Genomic DNA, 7,920 nt, shown 5'->3' with positions numbered 1-7,920 from the left:
CATCCAATTATTAGCACAAAGTAAAGGCAGCCTGCAAAGATAAATCAGAAAACTTTATAGAAAAACGACACCGACGAGACAAATGCTAATTGGAATGTGACTAATGGGTGATCCTAAAACAATACTATTAAAATCAACAACTCTCTGTCCAGAGTTTGTGTATCAGCAATACTTGTCCGATAGAATAAAAGAATTGCATGTTAGTATATTTTCTGAAGAAAAATTTACTTTTTGTAATATTTTTGCAATACTTCAAGTTTTGGCTTCTTCCAACAAAAAGAAAATCTTCATGCAAATAGAATAAATCATCAATTTATTTAGAATTTTACCTGGAAAAGTAAAATGCCATTTTTCTATGCATCAGCAAACTCAACGAAGAAAGACCACTGTTCACACATACATTTACTTTTTTTTCTCATCTAACCTTAAATCTGAATATTTTTTTTAAACAAGGGGGGGGAAGGCCACATTGACAATTTATTTTTAACAAAAAAAACAAAACAAAAACAACAAAAAAAACTGTGGCACAGTTATTGGCACCTATAATATAGAATTAATTACAGAATAAATCCATCCACAAACCATCTCTTATTTAAACTTTATATGTTGTACAGAGCTTCCATGATTTCTGAAGCTTGTTGTGACAGAAAGGCCTAGGCGCTTCAACACAGAGAAGACAAGAAAACAGGCCAATTCGGTAGAAGTAGGAAAAGTGTTTAATTTGTCACCATGAGAAAAATCTCCAGAGTTGCAAACTGTTGCAATGAGTGGCTCCTCCATCCATCCATCCATCCATCCATCCATCCATCCATCCATTGTGTTCTGCATTTTCAAAGTTTGGCTTGCAGAGCTAATTCACACCAAGTTTAATTTTGAACTGATATAAATGACCAAGTCCTGCCTCCTTATGTTGCCTACAACAGGTTGGTGATTTGAGCTGAAGAGAATAATGAAATAAAAAGTAACTTTTTGAGCAGATGATTTAACCTGGGGAGATTTGGTGTGAGCACTACTTGTGGTGTGACTCCCAGCTGCTGATGTTTAGCATTTCCTTCGTTTGGCCTCTGAGCAATAATCCTCATTAATTTCCCATCATAGTTTGTGTTAATTAAAAAAGCTACGAGTCTAATTGCCGTTTAATGTAATGATGCTAAATCTCATGTTCATGTGTTCAGCTCCACCCATCAGCAGCTCGTTACTCGGACTTGCCGGGTTTAATCAGATGGAGAAGGAAGACTCGTCTCTAATTATCTGCTCCGCTTCATCATTTAATCTTCCTGAAAAAGCTCTTCACATGTGCTGCAGCCTTAACTCATAATACATCTTCGCCGAAACAAGCAGCTTGGCCAGAAACTGCTCAACCAACGTAATTATTTATGTGAATATCAGTTTATTGAAATTTCAGAGAGAATGACTAAATGCTTTGTGTATTTTGAAAACATTTTTTTTTTTATCTTTTCTTACAAAAACTGCGAAACACTGAGACAAGAGATAGCCCATAATGATTTCATTGTTAATGTTAAAAACTTACAGTACTACACAAATACTTTTACAAGGCCTTTCACAATCACTTTTGGTTGAGTTTTAGCTCTTCATCCACTAAAAATAAGAGGTGTGTAGTTGGTTCAAACTGGGACAATGCTGTTTGTTCTTTAACTAAGCTAAAGCTGCAGTCTTTTTTCCAGTAACAACATTCATTGTAAGCATTTGCCCATATGTACCATCCAATATTTTTATACATTTACTATACAAAATAAGGTATTACCAGAATCACCTTAACTTTTTTCCCCTCTTTATTAAATTAGGAAGTACTCCAAAATCTGTTCATATGATAAGCCAGGTTCTGCTGGAGGCTACTCCATGTTAAAGGTGAGTTTTTCCTCTCCACTGTCGCTGTGTGCATGTTCGGTAAGAGTGATTACTGGAAAGTCAACGACCATGCAAGCAATTGTTCACTCTCTCTACATGCCTGTCCTGCTGCAAGTCAAGGAATCAATGCAGTCCTGCTAAAGGTTTCCACAGATAGGGTTAGGGTACTTTTTGAACTAATTTAGATAATTAACTGAGCTCAATGTGTTATTTTATTTTTATTTTTATTTTTGATAACTAGGATTAATTCCAATGTACGTGGGATTCAATTGGCATTTTTGTAAAGTGGCCCAAAGTGACATTTGCCGTGAACCGGTGCTAATTTGTGAGTTCACTTTAAAGGTAATTTGTCACATCACATTTAGTCTGTTTTTTTTTATTTTTTTATTTTATTTTTTTTATTATCTTCAAATATGTATTCTTTATAAGTCCGTTTTTTATATGTTTTATAATAAGACAAATTTAAAATATTTAACAACAAATTCTCAAACATTCTGAAACCAAGAGCGTAAGGAGTAATCTTTTTTTCTCTCCATTGCCTGAAGGGCAAGTGCAGTGCACATGCTTGCACCATGGAGGGAGGGCATAAAAGAAATCTGATTAAACAATTAGTGTCAATTAGCCCCGACCAAATCATTCCGCAAACAATTGGTCTCTGGTGCCCGGCTTAATTACGGGCGACTTTCAACTCCTTATCAGAAGCCACGTCGCCCATGATTCATGTCCGACTCGCGACTGTCCCTCAAGCACCATCAATTACCCACAAGTAAACAAAACACAAGGAGAGAGAGGAGGGGGAAAAAAAAAAAAAAAAGAGGAACCGAAGGAAACCAGAGCACAGGCTCCCAGGTCTGATTAGCATACCTCTGTGTATGTTCATCAGCTGCTGCACCAGGGTGGAAGACATAAGATGAGATTTTCAGTGTGATTCTGCAAGGGAAGATTTGCATAAATGTTGAAAAAATAAACTGATACCAACGTTGCTACTTCCAGACAATGTTGCTCTTTGTGACTCTTTAATTCAATTCAAGTTCAATTCAAAAATACTTTATTAATCTTTATTAAATTAACTTAATTAAATAGAACCTGTCTGTTAATGTTAAGAAGGTTAAAGATGCAGAAAAGCAACACATTTCTCAACACATGCAGGTAGTAAGAGATTTGTCAACAATGACAACTGTGGCAGAGTTCCTAAAATAATACAAAATACCTGTGTTATATTTGCCTAAATATATGTTGATAATTTTCCAAAGATGAGGGGAAAATGTTCTGTGGACTTACATGTCAGAAGTTGGACTGTATTTTGGATGGTATTTATCTTACTTCATCTGGCATAAAACTAACATTATTTTGAAAAAAATAAAATAAATAAATAAACATTATATGTGCAGACAAACATGAATTCAGTTCGCTACCAAAAAAATCCTGGAGGAGAATGTCTGCTTATCAGTTTGGGACTTGAAGTACATCAGCAAGTTCACCTACAGTATAGATCCGAACTCAAACTTTTGCTTTGGCCTAGTCAAGATTGAACAGAAACTCAAGTTATTCTTGCTGCAAAGTCCTCAAAGGTGACTGAATTAAAACATTTAATGCTTATAATATTGGGTTACAATTCCTCCACAGCAATCTGAAAGGCTCATAGTTAGTTACCAGGCTGAGGTAGCTGGTTTGGTTAGCTGTGAAAATCAGGAAAAAAAAACAAAACAACAACAACAAAAAAACAAGTGTAGACATACTTTTTCACATTTCTGCATATTGTCACCTGGAAAATAAAAGTTTCATTAGATTTCCTCTTTTGTTGGATATCCTGTGATAAACCATTTTAACATGAAGTTTTGAGGTGTGCCAGCGGAAACCCGTCTCGAAACGTGAGGTTAGAGATTTTAATGCACCGACACTCACACGCATCCCGAATGCACAGAACGTGTGAAGGAGAACGACAGCAGGCACTATGACATGTTAAATTACCCCGGTGATGTATGGCTTAATGAACCCCTTGTGTTGATCACGCTCCACATTAATCAACAGCCATGAACAGATTCCCTTATTTTCTCAATGCTGCCCTGATAAACTGCAATTTCATTTAACCTTGGACAGCAACTTTAATAGCTTCCACAGGACAACTGTCAATACTTCCCTGGGTATACAGTGATTAAATTGCAAGGCGAGAAGTGTGCCCAGGCTCTCCGCTCATCCTGTGCACCCCAACCACCCCCCCATCACCCCACCCGCCGGCCCCCTTCCTGCTTCAAGCTGCCCCCGACGACTTCGTCATCTTAAATCACAACTCGTATTTCCACACCTGCTGGAATCACTACAAATCATGTGCAAACTTGGTTACAAAAAAAACAAACTTCTCAGCAATTTATAAAACATCGCGTTTGAAGCCCCCGCTATTTCCATCACACTTGCCACCTGTTTTGAAGTTTGTTGTTGACTATGAGCTGAGTGGACAGGATAAAACGAGCCAGTGACAGGGAGTGACCCGAGGCCTGTCATAATGATTTTCCATGATATCCTCCACCCTTGTCAATTTGGCATAAATTACCAGCCATGAAAGGCCTGCTGGCTGATTAAAACCAATTGTCTGGGTAGGAAAGGACAAGGCAACCTCTTTATTATATGATAAACTAAGTTAATGGAAGAAGACAATCTCCCCTCAGGGAAATCGGATAGACTCTTAATTAAAGCATTGTGTTTTCTCTACAAGACGGGGAGATCTTTCCATTATCCTTGCATGCAACAGAGTGAAAACTTTCAGAAACCAAAATGTGATAATGCGAGGCAGCCCCCGCCAAGAAGAGCAAATACATCCTTCCTGTGTGAATACCCGACGAGAAAGCAATGACAGAACAAGGATCCTGTAAAGATTGTGCATCAGGTAAATTAAATCACCCTAAACAAATGATGCAAGCACGTGTTTTTAACAGATTTGTTTATCAAAATCAAACGTGCGACGCCTTATAATTACGCAGGAACACATCATCACTTCTGGAGAACATGTTTCATTATCACTTCGGCAGAAGGGAAAAAAAACAAAAACAAAAAAACATCACTGTTTCGACTTTGACTGCGAGCAAAGAACAAAGCAAGTTTGCCTCTCTCTCGATGATGACATAACAGCAGAAGCAAACATTTCTCTGCTCCTTGACGCTCGCCGGCTTCCTCCACCCACACTTGAGTGGTGACAGGCATACACCCGCACTTCCATTATTATCCAACACAACAAGAATGCCTCCAGGAGGATAATTACTGAAACTTGAAGAGCCGGGGCTAATCCTAAGTACTTCACTTTGTATGACGGCCTCGCTCGCCTTGTCTTTTAGCCTGCCGCTCACGCTGACAAAGTGCAACGCCGGGCTGAGAGTCAACAAGAAGACCCCACGGCCCACGGATGCAACAGTCGAGCCAAAATACGCCATTATCTTGATTTGTTATAAAGAGCTTGAGCTCGAAACGTACTTATCTATAACCTCGGGCAACTAAACAAGCAGTCGGAGACGATGCATTATAAAGATCCTTGTTCATAACCTATAAAGGGAGTATTGTGGTAATGAAGAGAAGAGGAAGTATAAAAAAAGCTATTTACAGTTCCTTCTAATGTATTGGTATACATACTGTATACTATTTGGATTTTATGTGACAGACCAATGTAAAAAGACTAAAAAATTACATCTGCTTGTGTTTTGCAGAATGTCTCAATCTGTCTAGCACATCCAACCATTTATGTCGAATATTCTCAAAATAACTCAGTCAGACTGGATTAAGGGGTTTTTTTTATAGTTCTGGACTTTGACTGGACCATTCTAATACATGACTATGGCTTATTCTAAAACCTTGCACAGGAGCTCTGATTACACTCTGCGTCTTAGTCCTGCCTAAAGGTGAACTTCCACCCCAGTGTCGTTTCGTTTCACACGAAAGCTAAAACATTGAAGTTTGGTCTCTTGTGATTAGAACACCTTCTGTCACATACGTGTTACAATCCCAATGGGGGAGTATTTGTCCAGCAATTTTGAAGGTTATAGGTTAAGTTCAAGCTTCCTCCTGTCACATGTCTTAACCCCATGTTTCCTACCAGTTTGTGTGCTGGTGTAGTGCAAATGGCTGAAGGAGTCTGTTCAAAGTGTTTTGAGTGGTCAGTATGACTGGAGAGACGCTGTATAAATGTAGTTCATTTCTTCTGCAAAATTTCCCTTTGCTTTTTTTCCAGCAATGACTTTCTTCTAGCCTATTTTCTGTAAAAGCTGGAAAATGTGACCCATGAATATATGTTGCTCCTCCTGTGTCATCTCTTAGCAGACTCTGTTAATAATGCTCTCCTTGCCTTTTTTTTTGGGCACATTTCCCAATGTTTTGGGAAATTTGCAGCACTGCTGTAACTCCTTCCATTTTTGGATGACGGATTGAGATGATTAAGATGAGATTTTCAAAGTTTAGGATGTTGTTTTCTACCCTAACCTCACTTTACACTATGCCACAACTTTATCCCTGAACTGCCTGCTGCATCCCTTGGTGTTCATTATGCTGCTCTGTCCCACCGAGGCCTTCACTCAACGGTTGTATTATTATTTAAAAATGTGTTGATTCTGAATGGAATTGGTTGCAGCAAATTTTATTTAGGAGTATCAAGCTACAATAGATGAACACAAGGGCATACCATGCTGTGTGGATTTTTATCAATGAAAACTATCAGTCCACTTCCTTCCACTTAATAATTCTGCACTGATTTATTTATTTTATTTATTTATTTTTTTTAATATCACATGAACTCCTACAAAATTTTCACTAAAGTGTGTGGTTGCGATGTGACGAAACCTTAAAATATTCAAGGGGTGTACATATTTCTGCTGTCAAACCTACCTTGACTGATGGCTGTTTAGACGGATCATTAACAGTCTTTCCTGACATATTCCCGTGAAAAGACCCATCACACAGCACCCACTGTAATTCTGAAGATCTTTGATATTTAACATACAATTATCCTAATATAGGGGGAGAAATGATGCCCATCTGCACCACCACTGACATGGTTTCCATGCAAACCATCAACATGGCAGCTGTGAACAAAGAAGCCACTGCCAGGGTTGTCAGACATAACAAACAACTTTAAATTAAAGCCTTTAAACAGCCTCAAGAGGGTAACAAGCTGGTGGGGGATTTTTTTTTTTTTTTTTATGACAATATTTTAAATTTTAATTTTGACCTGTGGGAGGCAATGATCAGTTTGTGCAGTTTTGGTTTGACTTAAAGTTGAAAGGCAGGAAAAAGTTTTTCACCGGCTGCGTCTATTCATCTCAGGAGGACGGGGTGGGATGGGGTGGGGACCAGAGCCTCCCTGTTCTGCCACACAAAGCAAGGAACAGCTGGCTGATCGATACCCGACAAAGGCTCAGAGGTTAGAGCAGTCAAAAGATTGTTAACTAGCCAATTTATTTGCCAGACGTTTATATCATTGCTTACGGTTCAGTGCACCCCTTCAGCGCGGCCGTGCTGCCCACCTGTGCTTGGAACAGTTTCAGAGCCTCTTCAGACACTTTCGTGACCTCATGGGCAGCCAAACACAGAGGGACGGAAAAAGATACAAGTGGCTCTGACTGGACTGTAAGTGTAGATTCCCTGCAAGTGCATGTGTATCCGCGGTACGTTTATGTGAACACAACACAAGCCACCCCGGGACCGGTACCACATGGCTATGCAGTCAGCACTCATGGCTGGCTCATGTTGTGAGATGGCCCAACAGGCTGGCAGAGAGGGGAGACCCTTTCTGTGGCTCACCCAGGCGGAGAGAGGGGCTTCCTGCACATCTTTTGTCACACCATTTGGGCCCTTGTGTCTGAGGCTGCCCTGCGCCTCCGGACCCACTTGGCAGCCGGTCCGCAGACGGACATCTGCTCTCTGCAACCTCCTGGCGAAAAGAGAAAACAACAACATGCAAACCCTGCTCCACTCTGGCTATTTACAGTGGCTTGAAAAAGTATTTAAACCCTAAAAAAATGTGTCACATTGTGTTCGAGTGCAACCCCAAACTTCAGTGAATTGTATGTA

The sequence above is a fragment of the Poecilia formosa genome, unplaced genomic scaffold (genome assembly GCF_000485575.1).
Source record: "Poecilia formosa unplaced genomic scaffold, Poecilia_formosa-5.1.2 Scaffold253, whole genome shotgun sequence".
In the NCBI taxonomy this organism is placed as follows: domain Eukaryota; kingdom Metazoa; phylum Chordata; class Actinopteri; order Cyprinodontiformes; family Poeciliidae; genus Poecilia; species Poecilia formosa.
This window is presented reverse-complemented; position numbering follows the sequence as displayed.